Source organism: Entelurus aequoreus, linkage group LG03 (genome assembly GCF_033978785.1).
Source record: "Entelurus aequoreus isolate RoL-2023_Sb linkage group LG03, RoL_Eaeq_v1.1, whole genome shotgun sequence".
NCBI classification, from domain to species: Eukaryota; Metazoa; Chordata; class Actinopteri; order Syngnathiformes; family Syngnathidae; genus Entelurus; species Entelurus aequoreus.
The window spans coordinates 50,163,285-50,171,467 of record NC_084733.1 but is presented as its reverse complement, the minus strand read 5'-3'; positions in this window follow the sequence as shown (position 1 = coordinate 50,171,467).

Genomic DNA, 8,183 nt, shown 5'->3' with positions numbered 1-8,183 from the left:
AAACAAAACAAAACAGCATAATCAACACACTGATACAAGTCCAAGGTTGATAATGAGCTAAGCTGAAATCCAGTTGATTGTGTTTAAATGAACATTCCTCATTAAGACCCACAACCTTATTGTTATTGACTGTGCCATTTACTTTATCTTGCAGCTCTTCGATAGCAGCAACCCTTTCTTCACTACTATCTCAAATGCATTGAACACAGTTCCTATTGACACCAGGCGGATTAGCATACATTAGACCTTTTTTATTGGATGGACAGAAATGGATGTAAGTTGGCTCCTTTTCACACTGCTCTTTAAAGTGAGGGTAAAGAAAAGAATGAGGACAAAGCAGGTTCAAGGACATCAACATTTGCTGTGACATGTCCGTGCTGAATTGTGTGTAATTGCTGAAATGCATTGTGTACTGCGTGTTGAACATGAGCTGGCTGCGTGTGTCTATCAGCATTCCGTTTAGTCTTTGGTCGGGTTCATGTGTGTGAATTTCAATGCGGGGCTCCAACGTGCACACAGATCTATTAGGGAAACAGTTGTAACATTTACAGATTGTGATTAAGTTTATTTTTGAGACACACAGTGCTCTCATGACATTTGAGGATGCACAGCAAAAGACCTCAAGGACACACGGTCTATGCATCTAACACTGCCCATCAGTTGTTTCACTTGCTAGGCCTTGAATCTCCGTGTGTAATTCCTGCCGGTGAAGCTATCGGACAGGATAATTGTGCTCTGAATATTTATTAATTGTCGATTATTCAAGCTCAAATGCAAGTTTTTTTCTCTATTAGACATACACACGCTCACTCTTGCCACCTCGACAATTGGCTCATTTTGCCAGACTTAATGAATTCTGCCCATATGTCCTGAGCAGCTGCTATGTTGCCCCTTCCTCCCGCCCCCGCCGAGCTGCGAAGTGCCCATCCATGTAGAGACAACCTCTAGCTGTCTCTCCGGAGAAAGACTAAGCCTGCCACTCTTACGCTGGCAGCCGGACGCTGCTGTCGGAGGTGGACCGCGGCTGGGGCGAGGGCTCAGATTAGGGCACAATGATCACGGGGTTACGGCGGGCCTCCAATGACTGGTGGATCAGAGGGGATTATACAGAGACAGAGGATAGGGGATGGGGTGGGGGGATGCAGAGATGCTGTTTGGCTTGTGCTCTCATCCAGCTTCTCAAAGTGACCTCGCTGCTGCCTCACCCTGATGCTCTCCTTTATTCTCCCCATGTTGCTTATTTCTACAGTGTATTCGGATGCTGCGGCAGGACTCGAAATGACCTCCTCTTGTCTGGGTGCAGTGAATTCAATCACATCAAAACAACAATATTTCTTGCAAGCGAGACGGCTGTAGGAGAGCGCCGTGGTTATGGCGGATGCTTTCAGATGAACACGGTGTCACCCAGCGTTGACACTGTGTTCATCTGAAAGCATGTGGACATGTGAGGATAGAGGCATCACATATTGGTTTGGGGTGTTGTTTGTTTCTATTATAATAATGGAGCTGCTACTTTTGGAAACAACCCTCATGCAGTGTAGGCTTATGTAGTCCAATATTTATTTCAAAGTATCCCAGTCGACGGTTTCAAATCAGATATTAAAGTAGGAACTTTCTCGAACGAAATAGAAGTTTTCAAATAAACATTGCACCAAAAGAAAATCAAAAGGCCACTGCTGCACCGGATTGTTGTGTATGTGGATGGGAAAAACATAATGTGCAAAACAAAGTCTAATTTAAACAAAAACAAGGTTTCGTCATCAAAAATAAGTGAAGTGAATTACATTTATATAGCGCTTTTTCTCAAGTGACTCAAAGCGCTTTACATTGTGAAACCCAATATCTAAGTTACATTTAAACCAGTGTGGGTGGCACTGGGAGCAGGTGGGTAAAGTGTCTTGCCCAAGGACACAACGACAGTGACCAGGATGGCGGGGATCAAACCTGCAACCCTCAAGTTGCTGGCACGGCCGTTCTACCAACCGATCGGGTGCCTCTCCTATTCCGGTAAAAAAAAACATTTCCCCACGACCCAGGTGCATGCTGGTCCCTTACCAACAGCCTTTATTTACTGTAGTATTCCCCTAAAGTGCCTAAATGAAACGAAACACAAAAACAACAGGAAAACACCTAAACTAAACAGATAATAACAAATGTAATCATGATGAAATTATTTAATTCAGAATAACATTTTACAATTTACTTATTTTGTATCATTTAGTGTTTAGTTTACATGTTTGGATTTAATTATTCTAAATTAAATAATAGAATTTCATTATTATCTGTTTTGTTTTAGTGCAACTTTCTTACACTTTCCAATATGTCAGCCTTGGTTTTAAATAATCGGCATAATACAGTTAATCAAAAGTTGTGTTTTTTTGTGTTTTTTTTAAATACAAAATCTCATTAGACATCGTTGTACAGCATGATCTATACCTCAGTGGTTTTTAAAGTGAGACTTTGTGAGGTGCATAGGTTTGAGAAAAATACAAATATATATATTTTCAAACTTACTTAGCTAAGTAAGTTAGTCAAACAATTCATTTTTAAAAGTCAGATGAATCACACTTATCCTTCTAAGTTAATCATGATTAATCACAGGTTGGTATTCTCTTGCTCATTTTAAGTTAATTAATAAAAAAGACTCACATATTTTGACACAAATGCAGTTTTATTGTCAGAATGTCAAACCTGAATTTTTTAAAACGTTTTTCTTAAATGCACGTCATTTATTTTTCTTGAACCAGTTTTATCAAAAGTCCTGTCAGGGTGTATTTTGGAGTGAAATTAACCAGTCTGTGTCTCCTCACTCTGCACTTACATATAGTATCCATTGACCTGATCACTGACCATATAACAACCTGCGCTGCCTGTCAGGCAACCATCTAGGAGCATGTACAGTACGGATAACTCATAAAGAACGTGATTTATCTGCATTTTTACACGGTTAATGCAAAAAAGTGTGATTATTCACATGAGTTAATGCATCAAATTTGACAGCCCGAGTTTAAAGGTAAACTTAATTTGAGCTCATATGTTGAGGCAATAAACAGATTATGGGAAGAGCAGAATACGCTACAAAATATGTTTGAGAATCTGTTTTTCAGGAAGTAGGGCTCATAATACATCACCTTTTATGTCATGTAACTCCAAAGCAGCAAAATATTGTTTATAGGAGTGACAAATCTGATTTTGTCTTCATCAAAACGCAGTAAAAGAATATAATATTTGCTCATATAATATTTGTTTAACTTCCGTTTGTCTGCATGCTTCTGCTCAAGTATTTTGATATTGAGCGCTAATTGGACAGCCAGAATAGTGATAGTATGCTTAGAGCTCTACCTAATATGCTGTGGTGTTGACAGAAGTTTATATATCCTATCTGCTCTCAATATCTGCCTTCCATATGTGCCAAAAGCAATATACTTCTCTGTAATGAAAGAAAATAGGAAGATGCAGTGATAGCCGGGCCCCCTTCACTTACAGAGTGAGGGGTGTGGAAAGACAAGTTAAAGCTTGTGCAATATTAAGACCACTTCCATTCCATCATGAGCCACGTGCTGCTCACTGGTTCACTGTCAATGACCCGGCCAGTGCTACATCACTCAGGCGCTCGGAACTGGCCAAAACAGCAGTCTGTCATGAAGGCGTGATTAGTAAGTAAAAAAAACAAACAAGAATGCATGCTTCAGGATGCCACCTTTTTGCACATAATGAAAATAAATACATGGCAGTTCAATCTCTGAGTCGAAATTCATGCTACGTGTTTACAACTTACCAACACAGAGTCAACAAATAGCATTTTTGTTTAAGCACAATGGGAACCAATTCATGCTTTATTTTAAATTATTCCTGTGCAATGATAAGTTTTGATTAACACAGTTAAAATGTGTTTGTAATTATCAATGATTCATCCAAAATATCAGAAGCAACAACTTCTTACACAATGACCATTTTTATATAGCCAAATGAATGCCTCAACCAAAACTGAACATTTAAAAGGCAGATTGGTAATACAGCCTTCGATGTTGAAAAGGTCGTGCAAAGACCTATCTATATGTGCCCTGTTAGTTAGTGTACTGCACCTTTAACTCAATTTTGGAGCGATGGTCCACAGAAAAGACAAATTATACCCACTATTCTTAAACATGCGATGTTTCATGAACTTTCAACTGAATCGAGGCCATTTGCGTTCCCTGGAAATAAAATCTATAAATGCATGGTAAAATTAGCCCTAAATTTTTTTTTAAATAAATATATATATATATATATATATATATATATATATATATATATATATATATATATATATATATATATATATATATATATATATATATCAGTGGCGTGCAGTCACTAGAGGCAGGGGAGGCGGGGCCTCACCTGCCATCATGGAAAGAAAAAAATAATAATTAAATTGTTATATGTATCCAGCGATTATACTAAAGTTATTTTCCATTTAACTTCACCAGTTTTAGATTATTTTTATTTTTATTTTCACATTTGCCGTTCAAATACTGAGAAGAGACGTGCGGTGATCAGCAGCCAGTTGAGGCACTTGTGCCTCACCATGGATTGCGACTCGGCTAACTGCTGGCCTGCTGTGCAGTGAGACCGTATTGTTATATGAATTATATTATACATTTCAATAGTTTAGTTAGCTGAGGTATATAATGTACAGTGTATTTTGTCAACAACTGTATGTGTGTAACGTATTTTTAGTGCTGAGCGATCATAAATCTGCTGCGGAGACACACTGTGTGAGGCTCGTATCATAACCCCGCCTCCTGGTGCCAAGCATCTCCGCCGCAGAATGCACCGCCCGACGGGAGCACCGCGGCCACACCAACCAAAGCCCACACCCATACCCTCCACGTGCAAGACCGAATCCACCCAAAAAAAGTCACTTAACAAGAAGCCAAAAAGTGCAAGAACAACAATGCTCGCGCTGCAGGAGCCGCGAACGACCGCAGGGACACAACATTAGGTACACCTGCACTGCAGGTTCATATGTTTGTAAATCTGACTGTGATGATGCAGTCGTGCCTCACCAGACATTAACCTCACCGCACGCCACTGATATATATATATATATATATATATATATATATATATATATATATATATATATATATATATATATATATATATATATATATATATATATATATATATATATATATATATATATATATGTATATATATATATATATATATATATATATATATATATAAATAAATATATATTAAAAATATATATATATATATTATATATATATATATATATATATATATATATATATTTAAAAAAATATATATATATATATATATATATATATATATATAATATAATATAATATAATATATATATATATATATATATATTTTTTTTTTTTTTAATTATCAAGCAAAGGGTCATGGCTCCTTGGTCTGTTAGCATATTTCATAAATAAAATTTGAACTATCTTTGCTAATTGTATATCTATGCTAAACTCACCCCTGTTACTTTCAGTCCTGTTAATGGGCTTAGGAACCTTGTAGGAACATGTAATACACGTTTCCTGATATGGGCCAATACACATTTAGTGTACTGTAGTTCACTGTGTGTATTATCAGATTCAGAGTTATAAAAAATGCAACAAATCTAACTTTATTTTGAGAGAGTTACATCAGTAAAATTTAACTAATTTAACTTTGTGTTATTTTCTTTATTTTATCATTGATATCCAACAGATCCCAGTGGACTTAATTGGTTGCGATCAGGTCAGCTTTGAATTAACCTGGCCATTTTATTGTGAAATTAAAAAAAAAAACAAGCAAATATGTCGACAGAAAAAAATTCCCTTTTTCCTATTGTTAAAATGTGATCAGCTGAATTTATTATAATCTCAATTTTCCCAATGTGGCTTTAAAAGGAGGCAGACAAAGGTTTGATGATGAAATACAGAGGAGCTTCACATTTGTCTTGTATTTTATTATTTTACCTCTTCACCTCTCAGGCCTGAACGCCTGGTCCTTCATTTTTCACATGGCTGGTTTTCTTATCATTGAGGGCCCCTTTGTGCTGGCCTAGGACTGACATAAAGGCAATAAAACACCAAACATTCTGTAAAACACAGATGCCTCTCTGGTTGTGGAAGCCCGGCAATGACTCTCCCGGAAATTATGATAATAACTCACGGCTGGTATAGAATTGGGCGGGGGAGGGGCTCTGGGGTCATCGGAACTGAGGCTCACCAAGGTCCTGTGAGCACGGCGAGGTGAAGGTGGCCTGTCGGCCCTCGCTTCCTTCCCCGCCTGTCGTAAACTCTTTCCATCACGCGGTATGCTGGCTGCTATACAGCATCATGGACCTTGTGTCTTGGAGATGATGGGGAGGCCTGATGGGTGGTGGCGAGGTCAACGCAATGCCACTATTTGACCTTTAAGGGTTATCAACTCTCACTTTTGCTTGAATACCTTTTTTTTTTATAGGCAAGTGTTTTTTGGCCTGTGGAAAGAAGGATGCATGGACAGATCTGCGTCTGGCTTTCAGGAGTGGCTGGACGTAGTCCCACAACACCTCTCGAGTGTGTGAATGAGAAGGAGCCGGCACAGGAAGAGTGCGCGGGCTCCACCACTGAGGTGCTGACAAAGAGTTCGAGGGAGATGAGACTGCATCTGTTCCGACTGCACACTCACAGCAGGGGGGCTCTCCAAAAGTCTCAGCCTTCTCCTGGAATTTTTGATGGCTGGAGGCCGGTTCTGTCTCTGGTGCTTACTTCCTATCGCTCGCTCTCATTTTTGTACATTTTATTTTGCAGAGGGGAAGAGAAACGCCGGAGGCTCCATCTGCTGGGGGATCGCCACGGTCTCTGCAGCCTGCCTGGGGAAGAGAGTAAGTGGGGTCTCGACGACTCTGCCACGACGGTCTCACAGCGGCAGACCACAGAGTTGCACGTCAGACGTCGTAGACCAGCTGGTCCAGTCTCTTTGAGCTTTAAGCAGACACTAATGACCACTCTGCACACACATGATACACACACACACACTGCAAAACCGTTTGTTTTTTGACGCTAAAATTCTCGCGACGAAGCTGCCAGTGTGTTACCCTAAAATCTACAATTGTTGTTTTTACAGTGTATTACTGTAAATGCAAAAGAGGTAGCACAGTTTTTTTACAGTAACATTCTGGCTACTGAGCTGCCAGTATTTTACCGTAAAACCTAGGTTGTTGTTTTTACGGTGTTATACTGTAAACAGAAAATGGTACTACAGGTTTTTTTTACAGTAAAATTCTAACGACTGAGGTGCCAGTTTTTACATTTTACAGTTTATTACTGTAAATGGGTAACGGTACCACAGGTTTTTATTACGCTAAAATTCTGGTGACTGAAATGCCAGTGTGTTACATGAAAATCTACGGTTGTTGTTTATACGGTGTATTACTGTAAATGGAAAATAGGTACCACATTTTTTACATTAACATTTTTTTATTTTTTTTTATACCGTAAAATGTATGGTTTTTGTTTGTACAGTGTATTATTACTGTGAGAGGAAAACGGTACCACAGGTTTTTTCTATGATAAAATTATGGTGACTGAACTGCCAGTGTTTTACCGTAAAATCTACGGTTCTTCTTTTTACTGTGTATTACTGTAAATGAAAAATGATACCATAGTTCAGGTTTTTTTACAGTAAAATTATAGCGAGTGAGGTGCCAGTTTTTACATTTTATAGTTTATTACTGTATATGTGTAACGGTACCACAGGTTTTTATTATGCAAAAATTCTGGCGACTGAACTGCCAGTGTTTTACCGTAAAATCTACAGTTGTTGTTTATACGGTATATTACTGTAAATGGAAAATAGATACCACATTTTTTACAGTAAAATTTTGCCAACTGATCTGCCATTTTTTTATACCGTAAAATGTAAGGTTGTTGTTTGTACAGTGTATTATTACTGTGAGATGAAAATGGTACCACAGGTTTTTTCTATGATAAAATTCTGTTGACTGAACTGCCAGTGTTTTACTGTAAAATCTATGATTCTTGTTTTTACAGCGTATTACTGTAAATCACATATGTCAGAGTCAAGGCCCGCGGGCCATATCCGGCCCGCGAGAAGGTTTTTTACGGCCCTTGGGATGATCTTGATTTATTATTAGAACCGGCCCGCAGACCGCAGATCTTTTACACGCA